The following is a 10,892-nucleotide window of genomic DNA, read 5'->3' as shown; positions in this document are numbered from 1 at the left end:
TTACCTCTCTAAAGACCCTGTTTCCAAACAAAGGTCACTTTCTAAACTATTAAGAGTTGGGACTTCAAGATATCTTTTGTGGGAGAATACAATTCAGCCTGTTAGTTGTTGAGACCACCGTATTTCCCAGTCTCCCTTGATGTTCCACATGGCGAGTGGATCGTGGAGGAAAGTGGCATAGGCCCAGAAAACCTCCCACATGATTCTCCACACCTTCTCCTCCTCACACCTTCTCCGCCTCCGTCAACCATTTGGACACAGATGATCCAGTGCAGAACTCCAAGGCCCACCAGACAGAAGGAGCCTGGGTCCTTGGATAACTGCATGGGGCAGAGTTTCCTGCTGACCTGCCCTGGGGTGTATCATGTTAAGTCACTGAGACTGGGGAGCTGTCACTGCAGCTAATCTACCCCTAGAGACACTGCTGGTGGGTGTCCCTGGGAGCAGTGCTGGTCAGGCCAGGGGGGCCTTCTGGAGGTCCCCTCTTTGTACCTCCGAATAGGTGAATGAGATCCCTCCCTCTGGCTCAATCTCCTCTTCCCTTTGGTCAGTGGATAACAGCATCACAGAGGACATTTGGGATCACGTGGCCAGGGCTCCCATTTGACCTTATTCATATGGCTCCTATCCTTATATTTTTATCTGCCTTAGTTGTGACGTGAGGGATCTTCAGTCTCCATTGCAGCATGTGGGGTCATTAGTTGCAGCATGTGGGATCTAATTCCCTGACCAGGGATCAAACTGGGACCCCCTGCACTGGGACCATGGAGTCTTAGCCACTGGACCACCAGGGAAGTCCCTGGCTCCTATCTTTCACCCCAAGGTATTCCCACCTGTCTGCCTGCTCTCTGGGGGGCGAGGAGGGGGTTGGTTATGACAAGAGCCCACAATGCCCCCTCACTGAATTAATGCTGTGCAAGAAAAGAGGAAACGTGCCAAATCTCATGTTTGGAAATCAACTGAAAGGAAGCACTACACTGGCCTTCTCATTGTACATAGCCTTTCAGCACCTCATCGAGGCTGAGAAGCCCACTGTGACCAAAATGAGAAATGAAACCGTCAACCAGGTCTAAGATAAGTGGTGTCCACAGGCTGACAGGCTAACTGGCCCAGCAGTGACAGTTTCTTTATCAGAAGCTCTCCCCAGCTGTTTCCCTCTGGTAGCATCCTGCAGACCAGCCAGTCACAGGCCTCACAGGCCGGGGCCGGAGATGCCCTGTGGAGGGACTTGAAGGCCCCAGAAGTTCTCTCTGAAAAGAACGGCTCCGAGCCAGGATGGGGAAGCTGTCACGGGCTTTCTGGAGCCAGGAACATCTCCAGGGCTGAGTCAAGGACAGTGTAGAGCCTAGCAGAGTCCCCCAAGGCAGGGGAGGATGGACAATAGCCCGACTCTTGTCTGATCGTGCACTCTTTAACAAACTCAGGCTGGACAAAATCAACTCCCTCGATGAAAGCAATGTGGTACTCGCTCACTCGCTTCTCCTAAATAGCAGAAAACAAATGCAAAAGGGAGAATGCAGACGTGTCCGGGCCAGCTCCTCCCAGCCACCCGCACCATCATGCCTGAGTCTCTGAGTGTGGATCTGGTGAGCATCTCCGTTCCTCGGACCTCACAGGTCACACCTGGGGTCCAGCTTGAAGTGACTGCAGCCATCGAGGCCTGCAGGATGGATCTCCGACCCTGTAGGTGCCTCCTGCACCTCCACAGGATCACAGTCCAGAAACTTCCGCTCCCGTTTCTGGTCCTTTCTCAGTTCTGTCTCTATTAGTGATGATAATACTTTAGGATTTGAGACCGGCCTGTGGCTGGAGGAAACTCAGAGTCTCCCTCTGTTGTTGTGGCCTGACCTCTAGACCTGGCCTCGAGTGAACTTGCAGCCTTGCCTGGCAGGTGACATTTCCTGAGGACCCGGTCTATTTCATTTTTCCCCTCCCAAGACCAACCCAGAGTCACTTCCTTCCCTGTTATGAAAGCTTTCACCCTCCATGCACTCGATGATGCCCTGGTTTCTGGCTCATTTGCCAAACGGGATGGCAAACAAAGCTGATGAGCCTACCTGGCACTTAATGGCTCAGATGCCCCATCCCACCACCACCCAAGTGCTCTCATGGGGAGCTCCTCAGGGTGGGGTAGGCTCACAGAATTAATGCCAAGGACGACAGTTTTGCCATGGAAAAGGGCACAAACACTTCTCCGAGACAAAAGCTGATGCCAGTGGTGTGTCAGAGTCTGGAGGGCCCAAGGGTTCCAGCAGAGGAGGCTGTGGAGAATTTGGCAGCACCTGGGCTGGGGTCTCAGCTGTGGTCAACACCAGGGCCAGGGCGCCCAAGCTCATGGAGGAAAATCAAGGACAAGGAGTGTGTCCCCGTCATCAAGACAGGTTGTGTAGATCCAGGACACAGACATCAGGTCTGTGCCCCGTCCAGCAAGGATTTCGAGATCATGAACACTTTTCTGGGGCTACCCCATCAAGGACAAGGATCTGAAGATCACGCTGGTGCAAAAGCAGACCTAGGCTGGCCAGCAGGCCAGGTTCAAGGTGACTGTAATCACTGGAGACTCAACAGTCATGTCGCTCTGGATGTGAAGCGGCCCAAGAGGTACACACGGGGCCTTCATCCTGACCATGCCCTTCGTAATCCTGGTGTGCTGGGACTGCCGGGGGAACGAGATCAGCAAGCCCCACGTGGTGACGCAACACTGCCCTGGGCATTGCCGTGGCCCCTGTGCCCAGGAAGCTGCCACTGATGGCAGGTCTCTGCCAGCTTTACCAAGGTCACTTCAACATCACATCCAGACCCACAGCTTGACCTCACTGACCCACACCAGAGTCTCCAGGGGTGACCCCCCCATGGTGCTCTTATACCAAGAAAAATCAGTGAATTAAACATGAAAGCAATGACCTCTCTGGTGGTCCAGTTGTTAAAACACCACACTCCCAACGCAAGAAGTCCAGGTTCTATCCTTGGTCATGGAACTAGATCCCACATGCTGTAACTAAGACCCAACACAGCCAACCTCAAACCAAACCAAACCAAAGAAAAATCCTGAGAGCAAAGCAACAAGCAGAAGTTCCACAGACAGCGCGGCTGGGTTCTAAGGAGCAAGTTCTCTTGCAGGCTCTCATCTACTCCCTGGTTTAGCAGGAGAGGCCGGTCAGGTGTGGGAAGACCTGGGCTCTCACCCTGGTTCTTCTGCTATTGTCCTTTGTCCCCTAAAGCAGATCGCCTCCACCTTCTGAGTCTCGGTTTCCTCACCTGTATAATCATCCCTACCCACAGGACTGTTGTGACCTTCAGAATGAGAGGATCCATGCGTTAAGAGCACTGGAAACAGCTAAGCCTAGACACGAGGCAACTCCATGGTCATTCCCACAATATTCTTGACCTTTCCTGGCCCTCCCGGCTGTCTTCAAGTGTCCTGTGCCGCAGCCAACCAGGGTTTGTTGTCATGGTTGTCGTCTTGTCGGCCAGCCTTTATCCACATCTGGCCTTTGCTCCCGCTGCGCCCTCCCCCTAAAATGTTCTTCTCCTCTATTGCCTTTGGTCAGATCCCATCCATCCTTCATGGCTCAGCTTAAATTCTACTTCCTCCAAGGGCCTTGCCCAACCCTTGACTTGAAAAAGTCCAGTCTCAGATATGCAGATGACACCACCCTTATGGCAGAAAGTGAAGAGGAACTCAAAAGCCTCTTGATGAAAGTGAAAGTGGAGAGTGAAAAAGTTGGTTTAAAGCTCAACATTCAGAAAACCGAAGATCATGGCATCCGGTCCCATCACTTCATGGGAAATAGATGGGGAAACAGTGGAAACAGTGTCAGACTTTATTTTTTTGGGCTCCAACATCATTGCAGATGGTGACTGCAGCCATGAAATTAAAAGACGCTTACTCCTTGGAAGGAAAGTTATGACCAACCTAGATAGCATATTCAAAAGCAGAGACATTACTTTGCCAACAAAGGTTCGTCTAGTCAAGGCTATGGTTTTTCCTGTGGTCATGTTTGGATGTGAGAGTTGGACTGTGAAGAAGGCTGAGCGCTGAAGAATTGATGCTTTTAAACTGTGGTGTTGGAGAAGATTCTTGAGAGTCCCTTGGACTGCAAGGAGATCCAACCAGTCCATTCTGAAGGAGATCAGTCCTGGGATTTCTTTGGAAGGAATGATGCTGAAGCTGAAACTCCAGTACTTTGGCCCCCTCATGCGAAGAGTTAACTCATTGGAAAAGACTCTGACGCTGGGAGGGATTGGGGGCAGGAGGAAAAGGGGATGACAGAGGATGAGATGGCTGGATGGCATCACTGACTCGATGGACGTGAGTCTGAGTGAACTCTGGGAGTTGGTGATGGACAGGGAGGCCTGGTGTGCTGTGATTCATGGGGTCACAAAGAGTCGGACATGACCGAGTGACTGATCTGATCTGATCTGATCTGATCTCTCACTCCCACGCCCACTTGGTCTCTCACTGTCATCACTCTCTGACTTGCATCGTGGCTGTTTGAGTGCAGACTGAGTGTGCTCTGCTGCAGCACATGCCTGAGGCCAGGGTCCCTCTTGCATCTTAGCTGAAGGTCAGCATGGAGCTTGTGCACAAAAGATGCTCAAAATCACCCTATTAATTGGCAGTGAGTTGAGAAGGACCTTAAGAGATAATCGATGTCTTTGGGGCCTGGAGGCAGAAGATGAGCAGCCAGGCTCTAGGCAGCAGGTCCATAAACATCCTTTGACAGAAAAGCCCAACCTCAAAGCCTAGCAATTTTAGATTATATTTGCACGGGAGGCTTTTAAAATAGCAAAACTTTAGATTTATGTCTCTGTGAACAGATGTGGAAGGGAAAATCAATTCCTCATAGTATTGGCTTATTTGTTTTTTTATCGCAGTGCTAAATATTATGCAGTGAGTGACAAATTAATACATAAATTGACCTGGAGACACATCCTCCAACTCCCTTGGATGAGAACGGAGTGAAGACTTGCGGGACCTCATGGCTGGATGTGGCAGATATCTAACATCATGTGTTGGTCAAGCTGGAGTTTCCTAAGAAAATGATGGAAGTGAAGACGACTCTGATTAAGACGACTCTTAAAGAGCCCAGACTTTTCCCCAGAAGAGGGCAAATGCACACGTAATTCGTTTTGGGGACAAATGGTATGGAAGACGGGCACCACCTTGCCCTTGGCTCTGGAGCCCTTCTGGGGCTCTTAGAAGATGTCAGGAGAAGACCTTGGCTGCACCCTAGCTCCTTTCCAACCAGGGCCTCCTCCAGGATGAGAGGAAGAGACAGACCCAAGAGCAGTGACCTGGCAGGGGCTTACCTGACCCAAGCGGCCACCTGCTCTCCCCTGGTGGGGCCCCTGGAGCAGCTAATGTGAGCAAATGAGTGTGAATGCGACCTTCCTCCTGAGGGCACCAGGCCCAGCTCTCTGAGGAGCCTGGAAGGCAGAGCAGGCACGTGAGAGGCAAGGACCAGGCTGGATGAGGAAATGCCTCAGCTCACCACCTGGGCCAGCGGTCCCACAAGGTTCCCTGAACAGCAGAGGGGCCCGAGGGTGCTGTCGGATCTGGGACCCACCAGGGAACCCTCTGCGTGTGCCAGTTGACTGATGGCAGCCAAGGACTGGCCTGGGCTCCTGGAGAAAGCAGAGTAGGCAGAAAGAGCAAGGCCATCCTTTAAAAAGATTCCATAAACATGGAAAAACACTTAAAGTGACTGCTTTCCCCAAGAGAGGGGATGACACATAACAGGCAAAGCTTCTGATTTGGCCTAGCTAACCGCCTAGGTCTGGAGAGAGACAAAGGGAGAGAGATAGAGAGAAGGACTATTAGGGCTATTTTCTATTTGTCTGGCAGCCTTGCATTCAGGTTCTCACCGAGGGACAACAGAAGAGACACAACAGTAGGGGAGAGGATTTACATAATCAGAAAGGAATACCCGGAAACTGCAAACGACAGATGGGGGTCCTTACCCCCCAGACATGGGCTGAAGTCCTCGATCACCTGTCTGGGGAGCCTGGGGTCCCAGTGACAGAAATACCATGAATCTGTCAGTTGGGAGATGGGGAAAGAGTTCCCTTTTCATAAACACCATCTTGAAGAGGTTGTGAAAGTGCCAGGAAATTAGAGGCTGAAGCATTGAATATCTGCATGGGGTCAAATGAGGACTTTGCCTGGAAATGGAGAGGAGGTGCTTTAATTAATCAGTCCCAGCCTGAGTGAAAATGAGGGGTGGCTTCTGTGGGGGAAAGGCAGGGAGCTGCCAGCAAGACAGATGTGCGAGGCGCAGAGGAATTTCTGTGCTCCTTGATGACACCTGTTCAATTAAAACTGTTTATAAAGAAGCAACTGTAAACCTGACAGCCTGTCACATCCCACACTCCCAACGTGGGTGGTCACACACGCCCTGGGGGATGGAGCGCGCCTTTTGAGGGGCATGGAACAGATTGGGAGAATCCACTATAAACCAGTGGCTTCTGAGGAACGGGTATTCATTCAAGGTAGACAAAGATTATTTTCATTTCTTGAGCATGACTCCAAAGTGTTTATATTCATCTCAGAAGGCTATATGTAAATCAAGACTTGAGTGTTCAAAGAACATGGTTCTTTTTTGCAGTCAAACAGCTTTGACTGTTTGATGCCAGAAGACAGAAGCAATGGAGTGGACTTTTATCCAGGTGCTGAAGGTACAAAAGTCATCTTTTTCTAAGACTGGATACAGCTCTCTTTCAAGGAGTCTTAGAAATTTAAGGCTGTGAGCAAAGTAGTCATGAAGACTTTCAGATTTCAGTTGCTTTGTATTTTGAGGGCTTTTCAATGTCTATCCGGTGGCTCCACTCAGCCCCAGGGGGCTCCTCCAGGCAGGGACCCCCTCTTCCCCAGCCACTCGGGAGGGACAGGAATCACACCCCCCCAGGTCTCTTCTCCCACTATTCCAGGCACTGGGAAAGCTCCCTGCATTTCAGGGATGTTTGTCGGCATGCAAATGTTAGATACACACTCGCTGAAGTTGTTAAGCTCCTCAGAAGAGACCATAAAGAGGAAGCCAGAGGAAACATGTTCATCATTTGCTTTCAAATCAAAGGAGATGGAGAAAGAGAACGAGAGGAGAAAAGCAAGCATGTGGAGGAAGAAAGGCAATCCATGGACACCGTGCACCACCCGGGTCCCTCTTGGATCCCAGGCTCTCCTCTCTGAGCCACCAGGAGTGTGGGCTGCACATGATGTATCTGCCGGGTCCGCTTGTTCCCAGGGCTCGTGTGGGGCCACTTGCAGCACCCTCCCTGTCTTACAGCTCCATGGGGTGGCTGAGGCCTTTGCTGTGCCCGCATCGCAGCCCAGCTTCTCCCTCTGCCCACTCCTGCCTCCTTCACTCCCAAGGAGTGCTGTTCCCAAGAGATCTCCCCAGGAAATCTGCACTCAGATCCCTAGCTCTGAGTCTGTTTCCAGAGAATCTGACCTAAGTCAGGGAGGGAGCAAAATGTTTAGTGTCTGTGATGAGTAGACAATTTTTATCAAATGTACCAAAGGCTCCTAAGCCAATGTTTATACAGCCCTAGATGACCCTGGGTGGATTCCTTGTCCATTCAGTAGGAGGCCTATTTGGGGGATGTATGCTACGGGTCCTATTCCAGAGTGTTGTCCTGTGACATTTTTTACATCTAAAACAAGATCATTTTTTGAAATCTTGAAAAAAGAAATTGGAGATTCTATTAGGCACCTAGGTTTAAGTCACTGAGCTATTTTAACTGTGAGTGGCTTTTTGGTGAAAATGGAAAGGATCTTCATAGTCCTTCTGCCTTTTTTTTATCCATTTAGGATAGTGAATTTTCTTCCATACTTTTGCTCTCTTTTATTCTTTGCTGAAGTGTGTTCTTTAAAATACCATCTTAGTTTCTTTTTCTTCTTCTGCATATGGACAAGGAAGCCATCCTACAGGGGGCCTGGGTCCAAGGACCAGACCGCTAGTCTTCTCACTTAAGAGTCTAGAGCTAATTCCTTCACCTCCTTCCTGTTAACAATACACCTGCTGGTCTAGACTGTTCAAGAAAGCCCAGAAAAAGCATGTTAAATGAACCGACTAATTCCTTTCAAAATTCTTGAATTTTAAATGTACAATTTGCTTGCACACCATACAAATGCTGCTATTTTAAGATTCATTATTTATTAAAATATTTCATTATTTATTAAAATGAAATAGATTTTGGCTGTGCTAAGTCTTAGTTACTGTGCGGGCTTTTCTCTAGTTGCAGCAAGCAGGGGTACGCTCTGCCTGTGGTGCACAGGCCTCTTATTACAGTGGCTTATTTGGTTGCGGAGCACGGGGTCTAGAGCACTGGGGCTTCCGTAGTTGTGGCACGTGGGCTCAGTAGTCGTGACTCTTGGGCTCTAGAGCACAGGCTCAATAGTGGTGGTGCACAGGCTAGGTTGCTCTGTGGCTTGTGGGATCTTCCCGGATCAGGACTGAACCCGCGTCCCCTGCACTGGCAGGTGGATTCTTTGCCACTGAGCCACCAGGGAAGCCCCCAAATGCTGATATTTGCCTGATAGTCTCTCTCCCATGCACCTTATCCTTTCCATGCAGACAACAAAAGCGGCTCAAATGAACAAGTCAGAGAAACACGGATGCACTATTTTCTACACACAATGATGATTTTTATCTTATTAGACTCTGGCTTAAACAAAAAATCCAATACTGCCTTGCAAAGTTCATCAGAGCGTAGACTGGGTCCAAATCTCAGCTCTGTCAGTTACCAGCTGGGAGAACTTGGGGAAATTATTTAGCTTTTCTGGGCCTCAGTCTCCTCCCCTGTGAAACAGTAATAATGCTATCAGACTTCATAGGGTTGTTATAATGATTACAAAAGTTAATTCATGTCAAGGGCACCCAGTAACACGACGTTATTAAGTCACAGACCTCATCGTGGGCAACAGTGAGCACAAAGATCTCTGAGTCTTTTTTCAGAGACCCTGGCAGTTATTTATAAGCACTTGGCTAGGAAAACAGCTCTTTTCCTCAAATTGTAATGATAGAAGAAACATCCAACTAGACTCTCCAGGCACTGCTATATTTTTCTTTTTTTCCATTATGTTTCTTTTTTATTTTTTTTTTTAAAATTTTTTAACTTTCAAAGGCTCTTAAGGAGGACTTTACACAGTCTGGTCTCCGTCTCTGGACATTCCATGGTTTCCCATCTTTATACTGTTCTTTCCCTCACACCATTCCCTTCCTTCGAATGCATCCATCTACTGTCTTGGTACTATCTGTGACCAAGACCCAAGTGAAATGCTACCTTGTCTTCAAGTTCATCCCTCGCCCTGAGTTTAACCATTTCTTTGTACTTCACTCATGGACCTGAGTTACAGTCACACTACAGGTGAGTCCCGTATTCACCTGAGGTCTTTGATGAAAGACAGTGGGGCCTGTTCATGCAACATCACCCTCAAGACCAGTTCCTTTCATAATATATCTCTAGCCACTTCTCTTTCAGTCTTATTTTTATGCAAAGTCCAAACTAACAGAACATTTTAAATCAACAAAGGCATAAATCTTGTGGTACATTTTGCTGAGACCAAAATGAGACTATGTGGACTGACTCTAAGGAGGAACCAAAAATTACTTTTTCTCTCTTCCGGCTTCAGCCGGCTTAACCATCTAGTCCTTGGTCCTCTGCTCTTTTATGCTCACCAGGTCTCCCTCACTCAAGTGTGGCAAATTATGTAATTAGTAAAACAGCAACAATTTTTCTGAGAAAATGGTTATGTCCTTATTCAAGTTCAATGGCTCAAAACATCTAAGGAAAGCATTAAGTAAGCCCAGAGAAGGCAAGCTGACCTGGACCCCAGCCAGCTCTGTACAATAGGGAGAGTGGAGGGGTACCCACCACGAGGAAGACTACTTTTGGGGGCACCACTTGGAAGCCAGGTGTCCGTTCCTGAGGAAGCCTCAGCACCCATCTCTCTCTCCTCAGGGTTGACACAGAACAAAATAATCTGCAACCGTGGAGAATTCCCAGGAAATGCTATGTGTGTGGCTTTAAACAGTCTGATCCATGATCTTTGCTAGATTCACACCCTTCCCATCTCTTTCCCAAATTTTTCATAGGACATTCAAGTCATTAGAAAACATTGGACTGGGACGTCCCTGGTGGTCCAGAGGTTAAGAATCCGCCTTGAGGGCTTCCCTGGTGGCTCAGTGGTAATCTGCCTGCAATGCAGGAGATGCAGGTTTGACCCCTGACCCAGGAAGATCCTACGTGGGAGCAACTACGCCTGTGCGCCTTAGAGCCCATGCTCAGCAACAAGAGAGCCCACGGCAGTGAGAAGCCCAATCACTGCAACTAGAGAAAAGCCCACACAGCAACAAAGACCCAGCACGCCGAAAATAAATAAATAGAATCCACCTTGCAATGCAGGGGATGTGGGTTTGATCCCTGGTGGGCGAACTAAGATCCCACATGCAGAGGAGCAACTAGACCTGTGTGCCACAACCACTGAGCCCGTGTGCCCAGCAACAGACGCTACACAATGCAAGGAAGATCCCGTGCGCTGCAGCTAAGACCCCAGCTGCCAGATGAACAAATAAATGTGTATATATTTTTAGAAAGAAAAGAAAACATTGAATCTAATTGTTATTCTCTGAAAACCTACCATGACATCCAGGGGGTCAGACAATGTGACTTGCTTCAGTAATTTTGGCAACTGAACGGGAAATGAATAAAATGTGCTTTATTTGAGAATTTGTAGTTTGGTTTGCTGTAACGTGTCTTGCTTCTGCTCTGCTCATCCAGACAGAGTGGTTGCTTCCAGATGCTAGCTTCTGTTCAGGTCAGTCTTCCCAGAGGATGCTATCTTTTTAGTGTGACTACAGGCTGAGGGAAGAGCCAAAACACTTGGGGCT

The sequence above is a fragment of the Bos taurus genome, chromosome 23 (genome assembly GCF_002263795.3).
Source record: "Bos taurus isolate L1 Dominette 01449 registration number 42190680 breed Hereford chromosome 23, ARS-UCD2.0, whole genome shotgun sequence".
In the NCBI taxonomy this organism is placed as follows: Eukaryota; Metazoa; Chordata; class Mammalia; order Artiodactyla; family Bovidae; genus Bos; species Bos taurus.
This window is presented reverse-complemented; position numbering follows the sequence as displayed.